A 17,196-nucleotide genomic window follows, 5' to 3' on the forward strand; every position below is an offset into this window, starting at 1 on the left:
TGCACTCTCTGCTTGATCACTTCTCATTGGACACCCTTGGATGCTCCACTACCGTCATGCCGCACCGCAAGCCTGTTCAGCGTGTTCTCCTGTTGGCCGAGCTGCCACGTGGAGGACCGGGGCCTTTCGTAACCAGCAATGCCGCTTGTCTGCTCCAGAGGTAGCAGGCTTCGCCCCCGGTGCGCGCTGCTCCCGCTCCTCAGCCGCTCCCACCACCTCCGCCTGCCGAGATTGTAGCACGGCAGCAGCCGCAAGGGTCTCGGGGTGTCACCCCACACTTTTGTGCTCAAAATGTGGACGATGAGCCGGATAAATGCCGGATTTTGCAAGTTGGTCTGCGGGAGCCTCACTCCATGGAGGCCATTCCGCTTGTGCGCCACCGGCCACTGGCATATTTTGTGAGTATCCATGTTCTAGATCCTGGGTGCCTGGAGGTGGGCAGCTTACTCCTCCCTCATTATACAAATGCAGGGACCTTCAGAATGCAAGAGGGTTGGATACCTCTCTAGAAACTGAGCTGGAATCGCCACCTGGTCCACCAACTGAAGAATCTACTCTGTTTGCAGTTGTGGTGCACAGGGCAGCAGTGGTCATTAACCTCTTCTCTTGCCCACTGTCGAAACAAAGTCAAGCCTATTTGATCCCTCTCACAAATTAATATGACCTGCATTTCTCTTGGCACCCTACATCAGAGCACTCAGGAAAGATACACTTTAAAGCTACATGCATGACTCTGTACTGACTCAGTTGGGTGAATTTTTTTTTTAAACTAGGGGGAGGGGGAGGAAGTTGAACATGACCCTAAAGCTTCTGACTAAAGAATGATATCCCAAGTATAATGTTCATCTGTGACTGTGATGCATGTTTTGAAAAAATCCAATAAAATTTGTTTACAAAAAAAAGAAACAAAGTCGAGCCTACTTACAGAAATCTTTCATCCACGGCTACCCTCTACAGAATCTCTAATGCACTTCGTTGGGGCACCTACGGACACTCTTGTGGCCACATGAATGAAACCATGTTTAGCTCTTGCAAACTGTTGACTTATAGCTAAGCGCCCCAGACTAGTCGCAGGTAAGCCACCATTTCTCACCCAATACCCTACTCCTAAACACCATGTGGTGCCAGTGTTGACTAGCAAAGACAACCAAAGACAACCAAATCCCTTCCCTTCTACTCATTCGGACAGATAATGTAGATGTATTGATGCATTATAGAAATAAGTTGTTCTTTGCATTCTGGTTGCTGAACACGGTCTGCTGGGTAGATACACTGATGCACTGTGGGACCTGAGAAGCAGAATCTTGTGTGATGTTCAAGAGGGCCACGCAGGATGAGTTCTGATAAGGCCCACCTTAAATTGGTTGAGAGTTTAGAGAAAATGGCTACTGTGAACTTAATGCTATGGTTTCCAGCAATTTTCACTCCTGCATACCCAGTGCTGCCTAATTAAGGTGCCCAAACTACCTTTCTTGCTTTCTGGAATGTAGCAGTAGGTCTCCCCTGATTAACTGTCTGCCTCTGTCAGTTTCCCCCTAAATTCTTCTTCTTTTCCTGGGTTATTCTCATTATAGGGTGACTGGTGTTAGGAAGGGAAGTAGTAGGCTTTGTTTATTGCTTCATCAACGATAATACTTAGGATTTGTTTTGTTGTTAAATGAGCATCCTATTGGTAACAGCATTACATGTGTTCTCGAAACAATTTCTATCTTCATTTCATTCTGGTCAGAAGGAAATCTTGTTATGTGTCTGGCTGAAATCCAAAATTGGATTAATTAGAGCTGGTTACAACTCACAACAGGCAGAACTTGATTGTTGTCTTTCGAGCTAAGGCAAGATATGTATCTTTCCTTTGAGCAGGTCCCGACCATTCCTCTTCAATTAACAGATTAAAACTGCCCCCATTGTAAATAACCTGTTTGTTAGGCGTAGTCACGTAGAGGTATTGAGGGCAAGCAGTGGAAGTTTATTCTTGTAATCTGTCGGGTATGTTATGTAGTAGCATCTGTCGGGTATGTAGTAGCATCTATTTATTATGTTACAACTGTAGACAGACCTCCAAAAATCATTACATTTGCAGAATAGCCTATGCTTGGATATGATTTCAGCACTGGGTTTTGGATGAAGAACTGTATTTATTTGAAATCTTGTTGAGTCACATTGAAATGGTATGTGTTACCACAGCGCAGGGTCAGGGGGATTTTAATTGTAAATAAATGCGCATGTGCAGAAATTCAACGGGTCATATCATTTAAAAAAAATATTTTACAAGAAGAAAATGTATATGTAAACATAATATACAGTTCAACTAAGAGCAACTGAAATTATTAACATAAATGGTTCAACACATGATATGCTTACAGTGAGCTTAACAAATGAAAGTAAATGCAATTCCATCTGGAGATAGACAAGATAGCTGTTTCTGCTTCTTACTAATATATGCTTTCTACTTCAGTAAAGAAACATTTTGGAAGTATTTAATCATCCATCCCTGATCCGCCCTGCTCAGGCTTCTGTTTTTAGGCCTCGCCTGAGCCAGTGTGCATGAGGTGCTCTGCGAGACTTTAAGTAAGGGCTTTTAAACTCTAAACACACGCTTGAGTGTGTGCGTTTTTTTTTTTTTACCTGCTGCTATTGGCCTTTGCATACGTCTTTCCAAGAAAGACATACAAAAGGGGATGATGGACGGAGCGTTTGAGCAAACACTCACCCCCAGTCAACTGATCTGAGTTTAATCCATCACCAAATAAATAAATAAATTCTTTAGCTCACTCAGCCACCCCAGTTCAGACATGGCCATATGCAAATCAGTCTGACCCTGTGCCTCATGGGAACAGTCCAGCCCAAACTGCCAAGCCATGTCTTCCCTGGACCGGAAACAAGCATCCTGGGACCGGTTTCGGATTCATAATCCTCATCAGCCAGGCTATCTTGAATCCAGTGAGCAAGGGACTCACATCTAAGCATACGCTGCCAACTTAGGGCAAACAAAGCGATACAAAAGGGGATGATGGACGGAACGTTTGAGCAAATCAAACACTCACCCCCAGTCAACTGATCTGGGTTTAATCCTTCACCATTCTTTTGCTCACTCAGCCACCGCAGTTCAGACATGGCCATATGCAAATCAGTCTGACCCTGTGCCTCATGGGAATAGTCCTCCCCGAACTGCCAAGCCATGTCTTCCCTGGACCGGAAACAAGCATCCTGGGACCGGTTTCAGATTCATAATCCTCATCAGCCTGGCTATCTTGAATCCAGTGGCCAAGTGAGCAAGGGACTCACGTCTGAGCATACCCTGCCAACTTAGGGCAAAACCGGTCCTCGGAAGCTAGTTTCAGGTCCCGGGAAGGCATGGCTTGGCAGTTCGGGCTGGACTGTTCCCATGAGGCACAGGGTCAGACTGATTTGCATATAGCCATGTCTGAACTGGGGTGGCAGAGTGGGCTAAAGAACGGTGATGGATTAAACCCAGATCTTTTGACTGGGTGTGAGTGTTTGATTGATTCAGATGCTCCGTCCATCACCACCCCCTTTTGTACCGTTAATGAACTAAGAGGCAAGCCAGGAGTCATGTGTATCCTATATGTGGCTAGATTTGTACTATATATGGAAAGAAAGTTAGTCTATTAAATCAAACAAAAGAGTTTTTTGTACAGCAGACATGCGGAACTCACACATTTGAAGTTGCTCTCATTTGTGATAATGAAGAAAATGGCGGCTCAATGAATCAAATTATTTGCCCACAATCACATCATTTGAAACCAGTTTATGGGTTAAGAGCATTACAAATCGGTCAAGTAGATTATTCAAGTCACTAGACCTGCAGGTCTAGTTACAGTTTTGTGATTATTCGAGGCCTAACATTTTTTACTTTTTTAAATAACTATTTTTATTAAGCAGTTCTTCGGTTCGCAGCTGTTCAGAACGAATTAAAAGCAAATACGAAAGGCCACTCGCAGGCGGCATCAGCATTCCTCTTCTTCATAATGGTCGGCTTAAGTCATGACGCGTGCACTATAAGTACCATATGGCATATTCCCTTGGATAAATCCCATGTGGAATTTCTAGGGTTTTTATAACCTAAAGTAATATTTCATAACCATACTTAAAACTAACCCCATGATGGGTTGGCCGCAGTGGTCAGCCCCTGCTGACTCCACAAGATTTGGCAGCTGGGTGGATGGTTCTACCTGTCTCCCCTGACAACCCTCAGTCTCCCCATCCCGGACAAATAGTGTACACAGCATTTCAATGCGCAAAACAGTTGGGGCCCTACAACAATGGCAGCCCCATTTTTAAACCCTAGGACGAGAAGCTGCATAACATTCCATGTAGAAATAAAAGAAACAATATAAGCAAATCAAATAAAAAAGTGAAAATTGTGAATGCAAAAGCTGTGGAGGTCAGATCTATGGACCATTTCACCCTAAAAACTGCAGCTCGCCCTCACTTCATCCCCTTACTCCTGCATACACAACAGTCTTACCACTGAGCTTATGTGATTGTGCTGATGTCAGAACTGCCCTACGCATACCCGGCAAGCAAACCCCTGCGATGCAATAACCACCCCTTTGTCTTACCTCGTTGATTACATTGTTTAAACTGTAAATATAAGAGCAAAGTATTTGAAAAATAGTTTCAGAGCTGCCTCAATGAGCCCTCACTCTCCCGGGCAAGGAACTCCATTTTGCTCCGGCCCAGCAGGACAAGTTTAAAAATGTTGCTCCTGCCCAGGCGGGAGCAAATAAAAGGTGCTGGCTCCTGCCAGCACCTGGTATAGTATGGTGCTAGCTGGACAGCATCTGGGGCGCAGGGGTTTCTCCTGTGTCTCCAATGTATTCCTTTTTGAGTGCCCTGGGTGGGCAACAGGACACCCACACGCAGGATATAGGGTTTGAGGGTCACCGAGACCCTCAAGGCTTGGGCAGGGGGGCCATGCACTCCCTCTCCTTACTTAAAAAAAAAGCCCTGGCGTCTGATACTCTGGACCCTTGCTGGATCAAGGAGGAGGACAGCACCCACTGCTCCCCTTATTTAAAACAAGCATTTACAATGCAATAGGTCTCGCATTAATTAAGTTTGAGCTATTGGCATTGCTAAATATTGCAACACCAATTGCAACAAAAGTCAATAAATTGTAGGCCAAAAAATGTGTATTTATATTTGTAGCAATGGTGGCATGCAGCGCTTTAAATTAATATGTTTAAAAGTAAAGAGCGCCATACTGAGATTGCTACAATAGTTAATTGTGGATGCATCAACAATTGATGTGTGCACTGATGGCTGGTGGTTTGTCTACCTGTAGAAATTGTGCACTGATGCTGTGTGGTTGTGGTTGTGCGTGTGGTTGTGCATGTGGTTGTGTGTGTGTGTGGTTGTGTATCGTTGTGTTTGTGGTTGTGTATCGTTGTGTGTGTGGTTGTGTGTGTGTGTGGTTGTGTGTGTGTGTGGTTGTGTGTATTTGGTTGTGTGTATTTATGCATGGGTGGTGCTGTGTGTCTGTGTGTGTGTGTGTGTGTGTGTGTGGCTCTGTGTGTGGGTGCAAATGCAATGGGTCTCGCATTTGCGAGAGATTAAGCTATTGCCATTGTAAATGACAATGCCATTTATTTATCTGTTTTCAAAACCAACACATACATAAAAATGTTGTCATTTACAATGCCAATAGCTCTAACTTTTGCAAAGGCGAGACCGTTGCATTGTTAATGCTTGTTTGACAAAGTGCCTAGTTGTAGTTTTTGAACCATAGCTCTGCCGGCACTTAGGGAAACCTAGCAAACCTATACATTTTTGAAAACTAGACACCCAGGGGAATCCAGTTGGGGTGATTGGACTGCCTCCCACCAGGTTCTGTTACCCAGAATCCCTTGCAAACCTAAAAAATTGTCCAAAAAACACATTTTCACCACATTTCTGTGGTGGAAAGTTCTGTAATCTTTGTGGATCCACAAATTTCCACCCACCCGCGTTCCCCAAAGTCTTCTGAGAAAAATGGTCCCTCACTTGTGTGGGTCGGCCTAGTGCCCGGGACAGGAAACAGCGCAAAACGCAACATGGTCACACCTCAATTTCGCAGGGATAAATGTCCCTGTTTTGGCAAAGTGCCTAGCTGTAGTTTTTGAACCCTAGCTCTGCCAGCGCCTAGGGAAACCTACCAAACACACACATTTCTGAAAAGTTGACATCCGTGGGCTTCCTTGGAGGAATGGCTTGCGTGGATCCCCCAATGTTTCGTTACCCAGAATCCCCTGCAAACCTCCATTGTAGCTGAAAAAATCACTTTTTTCACACTTTTGTGTAGGGAAAGTGTGGAATCACCGGGCTCAAACAAATTGCCCACCACCCAGCGTTCCCCCAGGTCTTAAGATAAAAATGGTGCCTCACTTGTGTGGGAGGCCCAAGTAACCGCGACATGCAAGGACACAAAACGTTTTGAGGCGACATGAACATTACCTATCAAAAAATGTTTTGGGCCCTTGCCTGTCGTCGGTACTTAGGCCTCCCACACAAGTGAGGCACAATTTTTATCTGGAGACCTGGGTGGTAGGAAATTTGTGTAAACCTGGTGATGCCACACACGAGGGCAAATGATGGTTCAGTATATAAAATTTTATTAACAAGACATTTCACAAATATGAAATGCACTGTCAATAATTAAATGCACAAAAAACCGAACCAGTGACTCGCAGCTCGTGAGCTGTAAAGCCACGGCAAGGCACCAACCGTTTTACAGGCCATTCACACACCTTTCATACGTGATACACACAAAACCATTCACACACCTTCCATATGTGATACACACAAAACCATTCACACCACCAGGCACAGAACCAACTCATCACAACATTCACAAAAAGGGACACCTTGCTTTAGAAAGACAAAAAAGACAAATATTACTGCACAGCCATCTAATCCTCAAGCGCACACACATCTTGGTTGGATTTGGCACAAGGGTGAGTAATGGTTCAGTTTGTACAATTGTATTAGCAAGTGATTTCACAAAAATTAAATGCACTGTTAATAATTGAAAGGATGAGAAACTGAACCATTGACTCACTTCTCGTGAGCTGTAAAGCCACGACAAGGCACCAACCTCTTTACATGCCATTCATACACTTTTCATACGTGTGACACCAGGAATGTGGAATTCCTATAGCCCGACGCCCAGGACATATTGTTTTGGGTCAAGGGCAACACGTTTCCATGTGTAGTTTGTCCTTGGGACAAGTAGGCCCAACCCCCTGCAGCCCAAACTCTTTGGCTGCCAGTTTGCAGCACCACATTATGGATCAGGGAAGGGTATTGTCAGCAGTTGAGGTAATATTTTTGTCCATATGTTAATGCTGTTCAAACTTGTATTTATGGTTCATTATTTGAACGCATTTACTATTAGGGTGCGCTTTCTAAGTAAATGTTGTAAGTTCTGACTGCACTTTTGGCAGTGGGCTCAGAATAAAAATTTATACACACATTTTCAAAGTTTAGCAATATGAGGCTATGTATAATGCTCCCAGAATGCTCTCTGATTTGATGCAAATATTAGCTGCAGCTTGAAAGCAAGATTGATGATTCTTTGCTTTCAAAATAAAATGTTGATAAAAAAGGAAAGCGTGAAAGAAAATATTTAGCTAAACTACTGTAAAATTGCAGGTACCATTTCTTTGCAGTATCATTTATTAACCTGTGTTGATGCATGCTAGTGTTTCTCCCAAAATAGTCATAATAGACTATCAGTGTAAACAGTTTCAATAAGATTATAGGAAACAAAAATAAACAAGCATTGGCAAAGCCAGTTGGACTGAATTTGGTTGTCAGCCTTTTAGTTGTGCCAATGTGCGACTTGTTTTGGAATGGTTTTTGTAAAACCTTACTGGTGAGGGAGCTGCAGGGCCCTAATCATTACAACAAACATTTGCAAAATCAAAAATTGTTTTTGGTTTCCAAAAACACACACTGCCTCAGTAGTTACTGGAACTGAACAAAACTACTTTGTGTGCCAATATGCTCCTTGTGAACGAGCAGAATGCTGTCTAGTCACAATATAGCCAACCAATATAGAGACAGAATTTTAATAAACGCAAAAAGTCATGGTCATCGCCAGACCAAATTAGGGGTCCAATTATTATAGAAAGTCTCAAAAGTGCACCCATGGTATATGCCCTTGCATTTAAGTGCAGCTGTATGGCTTTCATGAATTCCCAAGAATTTATAGAAGTTGGACAAGAAATCGCACAAAATTTTTGTGAACTGCATTTTAGCATGAGCAAATCTACATATGTAGATTTGCTCATGCAAAAATCTGAGTGTTTGCAAATTCAATTTCCCTCCAACCACTGTTTTCCCCAACTCTGGAAGAAGGTTTTTGTTTGCCATTGTCAGGAGTAAATTTCCAACACCTCAGTTTGGGAAAAGATTAGAGAAGAGTTGTTGAAAACCCTTAAAACATGCAAGTTAATAGGTTTGCAGACTCAAAGGGCATTCTAACCCTGGAACTACTGCTTACCACTACCTTCAGCACCAGTATGTAGATCTGCGGAAACGTGGGAACACAAGAAGTATTCAAACGCTACTATGGTATGAGGCCCGGCATAATCAAACAGGCTATATCAGAACTCTTATATAACGAGACTGCTGCCATATTTTGTCGCCGCACTAATGGCACCAAAGGGATAAGTGGATTTTGTTACAGGACAAGTAGATTTATGAAGCACCCTGCCCCATGGACAAGTAGATATTTTATTAAATTCCACACCCCTGGACACATACGCACACCGCATGCCAAGCGCCAGTCCACGCACACCGCCAGCCAAGCACCAGCCTACACACACCGCCATCACATTTAGAATTTTTTTATACAAAAATAACCACAAACAAATTGCAAATAGATACAAAGCTGCTAACACAAAATCTGAAACTAAATACATTGCACTAATTCCAACCTTAAAACAGAATAAAATTTTTAAACAATACAGGCCAGGCAGTTCACTTTACCACTCATGGATACTCCCAAAAATTCTTATGCGTGTGGTACGATTTAAAACAAGCTGACACACACAATCCAGGTTTAGAAGGACAGTCTGGGCAGTACATACGAGTCTCCCTCCGCACACCTCTTCATCAACAGACTCTACATCTCCTAGTGGGAAAGTCTTTTGAGGTTGTTGGAGGATTGTATTCAGGTAAGTGGTAATCTTTCAATCTAGCCACATCCTCCACCACTCCAAATATAGGAACACTTGCCTGTTCCACTAGAACAAGGCTGTCTATTACAGACTTCTGCAACTTGGCAAAAGTCATCTTTGACTCAGGACAAGAATCCATGAACACAACAAAAGCATTAAAGGTTGCCAAGTGGAAAAGATGAATAGCCAGCTTCTTATACCAAATGTAAGCCTTACGAAGAGCAGCATAAGGTTCCAACCTCTGATCTATTCTGTCAACACCACCCATGTGTAGTAATCAGGGTTCCCAAGGCCTACATGCTCCGAAGATAACCCACTTACACTCAAGAACTGTTGGCACGGAAACTGTAAAAGGCAAAGAATAAGTTTATTAAGACCCCATGGGGTGGTGGTACACTCATACAGCACCCTTCGGTAATGCAAGAGGTATCACACCGAAATCGATGTGACCCCGATTTATATACAGTTTTGGGGCAATAAAAGATAGGCGGCACAAGTTAGAACACATTCATGTACATATATGGTCATGTTTTGGAACACAGCCCGCTCATTGGAGGGGGCACAACTCCGCTGGTCAGTTTGGTGCACATTCCTGAGGGGTAACTGGTCAGTTGGGACTGCGCATGTGCAAGCTTGACCAGTACTAAAAATAGCCTGTTGCTGGGCAGACTGAAGTGGTCAGTGGTACGGACAACGGACTAAAGGGCACGCTAGCCACGAGGCCGCTTATGGCCTAAGATGGCCGCCGCAACATTCAAAATGGCGTTTTCATATATAGCCAAGTTAAAGAGGAAAACGTGTAGTTTCAGCTAATCGCTAACGCGGCCATGCCAATTACGACAGACGACCCTTTTAGCGTTTAGCTGAATCTACCTCATAGTGAACATAATCAGGATGTTCGTCCTCGATGTTTTATAACATTATTTGTGTTACTTCTTTATGAAGCATCATTTTGTCATGGGCAAGTGCTCGTCTTGATGGTATGCAAGCTGATAGGCACATGGAACATAAGGCAGGGCCACATTGGATACATAGGCAAACAAAAAACAGTGCCCCCACAATTATACACAGAATCGTTAACAGTTTCCAGCCCCAAGTAGTAAGCATTGACCAGAACCATCCTGAAAGTGTCCAAGTTCCATTGTCCGGATGTATCTCAGCTGCGATTTTATGGAGCTTTGATATGGCATCATAAACAGATGGAGAATTGTCAGGTATGTATACACAGCAGCTACTTTGGATAATTCTGCATGCCCCCCCCACGATCAGCTAGAACTACATCCAACACCATCCTATTTTGGAGCGTAACTATTCTAGAAATCTGAAGTTCCTCAGTGATATTTCCTAGGGCAATGGCAGTGTCATTCGCTACAGCCTCGACAACACGTGTCAATCGTCTTATTTTCCGGCTGTTCAATGCGGCCCCCACAAAGGAAAACAGTCCCAAATTGAAGTCCACATACTGTTGCAAGGCAGTATCAGTCTGGTCTATGTCATCCAAAACAACAGTCCGTTTGACCCTATTCAGGACAAAATCGTGGTACAGGATATAGTCATTGTGATACATTGGTGGGGCAATGAATACAGGAGGTAGCACAAACGATACATAACACGTGCCCAACCATCCCAATGGAAGCTGATGATAACCCTTCGTTCCACAAATGAAATACGTGTTTCGAGATGCTACAAACGAGATGCCATTCGGGCTATCAAAAGTAAGTGTGGTGTTGCATTCACTCTTCCCTACCGCAATCGAACCCTTATTTCTAATACACAAATCGGCTTTAGTAGCAATGACATTAATGACATGTGAGCTAGATACATTGATATTTCTTTGATTGCTGTACACACGCGGGGCAGATACGTTGTCGGGCCTGTACTCTTCCCATTCGAATCGAGTACCCTCGGCCCGCGGAAACCCATCCTTGTCATGGGAGCATACTTTATTCAAACGGAAAAGCACCCCCCCTTTGGTTGGCCATCTCAAAGTAAAGAGGAGGGTGTACCAGGCATTGCAGGATCCATTATGAGAGAACGGGAGTGGAATGAGTGGGGTGCCCCCTCTCTTCTGGTGCCCCGGTAACATCCCACACACCCAGCAATTTGAAGTATTGGTCATATTATGCGTGTGATGAAGAATCTGAATAAAACTGTTGTTCAGATAAGTTTGCCGATGTCGTTCTTCATGGTAGGGTAAGGTAAAGTGAAAATGTTCAGATGGAGCCGGGGTAGTCGGCAGCAAATGTTCACGTGCAGGTATCACAAGTTCAACTACCCAGGCTATTACAGCTATCACCACAATAGTCAAAACAAAGAGAATGGCACCCAAGATTCGCTTATCTCGTGATGCTGGTGATGCCATAGTTCGGAAAAGTTCTTACAAAGTCTCAAATAGTTCAAATTGCTCACAAAGTCTCAAATACACATGTGTGTATACCTAAAAAAAAGAAAAATACGGTGCTGAACTCCGAGGTAGCCGTTGTTTTCTTCTCCGGGCCAAGACGGGTGTCGCTACACTGGCAGAACTGATCCCCCCCCCCTTGGAATTCCCGGTTTCCGTTTCACAAACCTGGAGCGGTAACCAACCAGTCACGTACAAAAAAAACAAAAATCTTCTTATCGCGGACGCAGGTTGTAGTGCTCTCGTCCAGCAACAGCGTGGTCCGGGAAGGCTCCCTCAACTTCGGCCGACGTCACAGCTGGGCTCTTTTCTTTCTCCAGAATCTCTTTGTAATCAGTCAGCACAGCAGGAGTCACCATATCCGGAGAGACACGGCGGCAGTGTGTCGAGTGCACCCACCGCTTTCTGTTGGTCACTCGTACAGCAGTCCGGGTCGCAAGGAGGACCTGTTCGGGGCCCTTCCACCATGGCTCCAAACTGCTCGCTCTCTCAAACGATCGGATCATCACATGATCGCCAGGGCGAAGATCATGGCCCTCTCCAGTAGAGTTGTCAGGGAGCGCTTCTCGAACCTGTTGATGAATAGAAAGCAAATCATTTGTTAATCGTGCCAAATAGTCGTTCATCATAACACAAGGCACAAGGCACATCATGTATTAATCGCGGCTTGGGCACCCCCCAGATATTCATGGGGCGCCCAAACACCACCTCATATGGTGTAAGGCCAGTTCGTGAATGGGGTACTGATCTAAGAGAGAGCAGTGCTAGCGGCAAAGGATCTGGCCACTTCAACGACGTGGATGCCACAATTTTGGCCAGTTTAAGTTTCAACGTAGCATTGTACCGCTCAACCAGACCTGCCGACTGAGGGTGGAACACAGCGTGGAACTTCTGCTGAATCCCTAACCCCTTCAGTACATACTCCACAATCTTCCCAACAAAATGAGGCCCATTATCGCTCCACAGAAATTTGCAAACTCCAAAGCGAGGACCCACCTGAGAATTGAGGCTGGTTTTGTGGCGCTTGTGTGTGTCCTGTTGGCCCCGGGACTGACCCCTGCATTCCGCCGCTGCCCCTCGCCGCACCCGCTCCGCGGGTGCCGCTTCGCGGTTGGAGGAGGGCGGACACTGTGTTTGGCGCTGGGCTGCAGGAGGCGGTGAGGAGGAATCGCGTTGGCTCCAGCAGGGACTCGGAGATCCAGGAGTCCCTGCTCTCACAGGTGCGCCAGCGGACGCGCCCACCACCAGCCACGCCCCCCGCCTGGTCAGAAAGAAAAGGCGCGGGTTTCCAGCGCTTCACGGGACCCACCTGAGAATTGAGGCTGGTTTTGTGGCGCTTGTGTGTGTCCTGTTGGCCCCGGGACTGACCCCTGCATTCCGCCGCTGCCCCTCGCCGCACCCGCTCCGCGGGTGCCGCTTCGCGGTTGGAGGAGGGCGGACACTGTGTTTGGCGCTGGGCTGCAGGAGGCGGTGAGGAGGAATCGCGTTGGCTCCAGCAGGGACTCGGAGATCCAGGAGTCCCTGCTCTCACAGGTGCGCCAGCGGACGCGCCCACCACCAGCCACGCCCCCCGCCTGGTCAGAAAGAAAAGGCGCGGGTTTCCAGCGCTTCACGGGACCCACCTGAGAATTGAGGCTGGTTTTGTGGCGCTTGTGTGTGTCCTGTTGGCCCCGGGACTGACCCCTGCATTCCGCCGCTGCCCCTCGCCGCACCCGCTCCGCGGGTGCCGCTTCGCGGTTGGAGGAGGGCGGACACTGTGTTTGGCGCTGGGCTGCAGGAGGCGGTGAGGAGGAATCGCGTTGGCTCCAGCAGGGACTCGGAGATCCAGGAGTCCCTGCTCTCACAGGTGCGCCAGCGGACGCGCCCACCACCAGCCACGCCCCCCGCCTGGTCAGAAAGAAAAGGCGCGGGTTTCCAGCGCTTCACGGGACCCACCTGAGAATTGAGGCTGGTTTTGTGGCGCTTGTGTGTGTCCTGTTGGCCCCGGGACTGACCCCTGCATTCCGCCGCTGCCCCTCGCCGCACCCGCTCCGCGGGTGCCGCTTCGCGGTTGGAGGAGGGCGGACACTGTGTTTGGCGCTGGGCTGCAGGAGGCGGTGAGGAGGAATCGCGTTGGCTCCAGCAGGGACTCGGAGATCCAGGAGTCCCTGCTCTCACAGGTGCGCCAGCGGACGCGCCCACCACCAGCCACGCCCCCCGCCTGGTCAGAAAGAAAAGGCGCGGGTTTCCAGCGCTTCACGGGACCCACCTGAGAATTGAGGCTGGTTTTGTGGCGCTTGTGTGTGTCCTGTTGGCCCCGGGACTGACCCCTGCATTCCGCCGCTGCCCCTCGCCGCACCCGCTCCGCGGGTGCCGCTTCGCGGTTGGAGGAGGGCGGACACTGTGTTTGGCGCTGGGCTGCAGGAGGCGGTGAGGAGGAATCGCGTTGGCTCCAGCAGGGACTCGGAGATCCAGGAGTCCCTGCTCTCACAGGTGCGCCAGCGGACGCGCCCACCACCAGCCACGCCCCCCGCCTGGTCAGAAAGAAAAGGCGCGGGTTTCCAGCGCTTCACGGGACCCACCTGAGAATTGAGGCTGGTTTTGTGGCGCTTGTGTGTGTCCTGTTGGCCCCGGGACTGACCCCTGCATTCCGCCGCTGCCCCTCGCCGCACCCGCTCCGCGGGTGCCGCTTCGCGGTTGGAGGAGGGCGGACACTGTGTTTGGCGCTGGGCTGCAGGAGGCGGTGAGGAGGAATCGCGTTGGCTCCAGCAGGGACTCGGAGATCCAGGAGTCCCTGCTCTCACAGGTGCGCCAGCGGACGCGCCCACCACCAGCCACGCCCCCCGCCTGGTCAGAAAGAAAAGGCGCGGGTTTCCAGCGCTTCACGGGACCCACCTGAGAATTGAGGCTGGTTTTGTGGCGCTTGTGTGTGTCCTGTTGGCCCCGGGACTGACCCCTGCATTCCGCCGCTGCCCCTCGCCGCACCCGCTCCGCGGGTGCCGCTTCGCGGTTGGAGGAGGGCGGACACTGTGTTTGGCGCTGGGCTGCAGGAGGCGGTGAGGAGGAATCGCGTTGGCTCCAGCAGGGACTCGGAGATCCAGGAGTCCCTGCTCTCACAGGTGCGCCAGCGGACGCGCCCACCACCAGCCACGCCCCCCGCCTGGTCAGAAAGAAAAGGCGCGGGTTTCCAGCGCTTCACGGGACCCACCTGAGAATTGAGGCTGGTTTTGTGGCGCTTGTGTGTGTCCTGTTGGCCCCGGGACTGACCCCTGCATTCCGCCGCTGCCCCTCGCCGCACCCGCTCCGCGGGTGCCGCTTCGCGGTTGGAGGAGGGCGGACACTGTGTTTGGCGCTGGGCTGCAGGAGGCGGTGAGGAGGAATCGCGTTGGCTCCAGCAGGGACTCGGAGATCCAGGAGTCCCTGCTCTCACAGGTGCGCCAGCGGACGCGCCCACCACCAGCCACGCCCCCCGCCTGGTCAGAAAGAAAAGGCGCGGGTTTCCAGCGCTTCACGGGACCCACCTGAGAATTGAGGCTGGTTTTGTGGCGCTTGTGTGTGTCCTGTTGGCCCCGGGACTGACCCCTGCATTCCGCCGCTGCCCCTCGCCGCACCCGCTCCGCGGGTGCCGCTTCGCGGTTGGAGGAGGGCGGACACTGTGTTTGGCGCTGGGCTGCAGGAGGCGGTGAGGAGGAATCGCGTTGGCTCCAGCAGGGACTCGGAGATCCAGGAGTCCCTGCTCTCACAGGTGCGCCAGCGGACGCGCCCACCACCAGCCACGCCCCCCGCCTGGTCAGAAAGAAAAGGCGCGGGTTTCCAGCGCTTCACGGGACCCACCTGAGAATTGAGGCTGGTTTTGTGGCGCTTGTGTGTGTCCTGTTGGCCCCGGGACTGACCCCTGCATTCCGCCGCTGCCCCTCGCCGCACCCGCTCCGCGGGTGCCGCTTCGCGGTTGGAGGAGGGCGGACACTGTGTTTGGCGCTGGGCTGCAGGAGGCGGTGAGGAGGAATCGCGTTGGCTCCAGCAGGGACTCGGAGATCCAGGAGTCCCTGCTCTCACAGGTGCGCCAGCGGACGCGCCCACCACCAGCCACGCCCCCCGCCTGGTCAGAAAGAAAAGGCGCGGGTTTCCAGCGCTTCACGGGACCCACCTGAGAATTGAGGCTGGTTTTGTGGCGCTTGTGTGTGTCCTGTTGGCCCCGGGACTGACCCCTGCATTCCGCCGCTGCCCCTCGCCGCACCCGCTCCGCGGGTGCCGCTTCGCGGTTGGAGGAGGGCGGACACTGTGTTTGGCGCTGGGCTGCAGGAGGCGGTGAGGAGGAATCGCGTTGGCTCCAGCAGGGACTCGGAGATCCAGGAGTCCCTGCTCTCACAGGTGCGCCAGCGGACGCGCCCACCACCAGCCACGCCCCCCGCCTGGTCAGAAAGAAAAGGCGCGGGTTTCCAGCGCTTCACGGGACCCACCTGAGAATTGAGGCTGGTTTTGTGGCGCTTGTGTGTGTCCTGTTGGCCCCGGGACTGACCCCTGCATTCCGCCGCTGCCCCTCGCCGCACCCGCTCCGCGGGTGCCGCTTCGCGGTTGGAGGAGGGCGGACACTGTGTTTGGCGCTGGGCTGCAGGAGGCGGTGAGGAGGAATCGCGTTGGCTCCAGCAGGGACTCGGAGATCCAGGAGTCCCTGCTCTCACAGGTGCGCCAGCGGACGCGCCCACCACCAGCCACGCCCCCCGCCTGGTCAGAAAGAAAAGGCGCGGGTTTCCAGCGCTTCACGGGACCCACCTGAGAATTGAGGCTGGTTTTGTGGCGCTTGTGTGTGTCCTGTTGGCCCCGGGACTGACCCCTGCATTCCGCCGCTGCCCCTCGCCGCACCCGCTCCGCGGGTGCCGCTTCGCGGTTGGAGGAGGGCGGACACTGTGTTTGGCGCTGGGCTGCAGGAGGCGGTGAGGAGGAATCGCGTTGGCTCCAGCAGGGACTCGGAGATCCAGGAGTCCCTGCTCTCACAGGTGCGCCAGCGGACGCGCCCACCACCAGCCACGCCCCCCGCCTGGTCAGAAAGAAAAGGCGCGGGTTTCCAGCGCTTCACGGGACCCACCTGAGAATTGAGGCTGGTTTTGTGGCGCTTGTGTGTGTCCTGTTGGCCCCGGGACTGACCCCTGCATTCCGCCGCTGCCCCTCGCCGCACCCGCTCCGCGGGTGCCGCTTCGCGGTTGGAGGAGGGCGGACACTGTGTTTGGCGCTGGGCTGCAGGAGGCGGTGAGGAGGAATCGCGTTGGCTCCAGCAGGGACTCGGAGATCCAGGAGTCCCTGCTCTCACAGGTGCGCCAGCGGACGCGCCCACCACCAGCCACGCCCCCTGCCTGTAACGCCCTCTTATTTAGCGCTGTGCTAGGCGCTCAGCGGGACGCGAGCGAGACGCCGAGCGAAGCCCGAGCAAAGGGCGGGCAGTCTGTGGCAGTCAGGGGCTGACAAGGCTGGGCTGGGCCACATCCCTTTGCTGTCGCTAAAAGTGAGTACAATCGCCTGGTGTGTTCGCACTAAACCATGTCTACTCGATCTGGGAAACCCCTGAGGAGTGAATTTGAAAAAGGTACAAATGCCGCGAGCCCTGTTATAGGAACTATGGACCGGTTCATCACC

The 17,196-nt window shown here is 50.4% G+C and overlaps 1 protein-coding gene across 1 annotated transcript in view; it reads left to right on the forward strand.

Annotated features, from left to right (window-relative positions):
* CWF19L2 (CWF19 like cell cycle control factor 2) overlaps positions 1-17,196 on the forward strand; it is a 1,214,198-nt gene that overhangs the window by 18,548 nt on the left and 1,178,454 nt on the right. The gene's annotated exons all lie outside the window — the stretch shown is intronic.

This window comes from Lissotriton vulgaris, chromosome 8 (assembly GCF_964263255.1).
Source record: "Lissotriton vulgaris chromosome 8, aLisVul1.2, whole genome shotgun sequence".
Lineage (NCBI taxonomy): Eukaryota > Metazoa > Chordata > Amphibia > Caudata > Salamandridae > Lissotriton > Lissotriton vulgaris.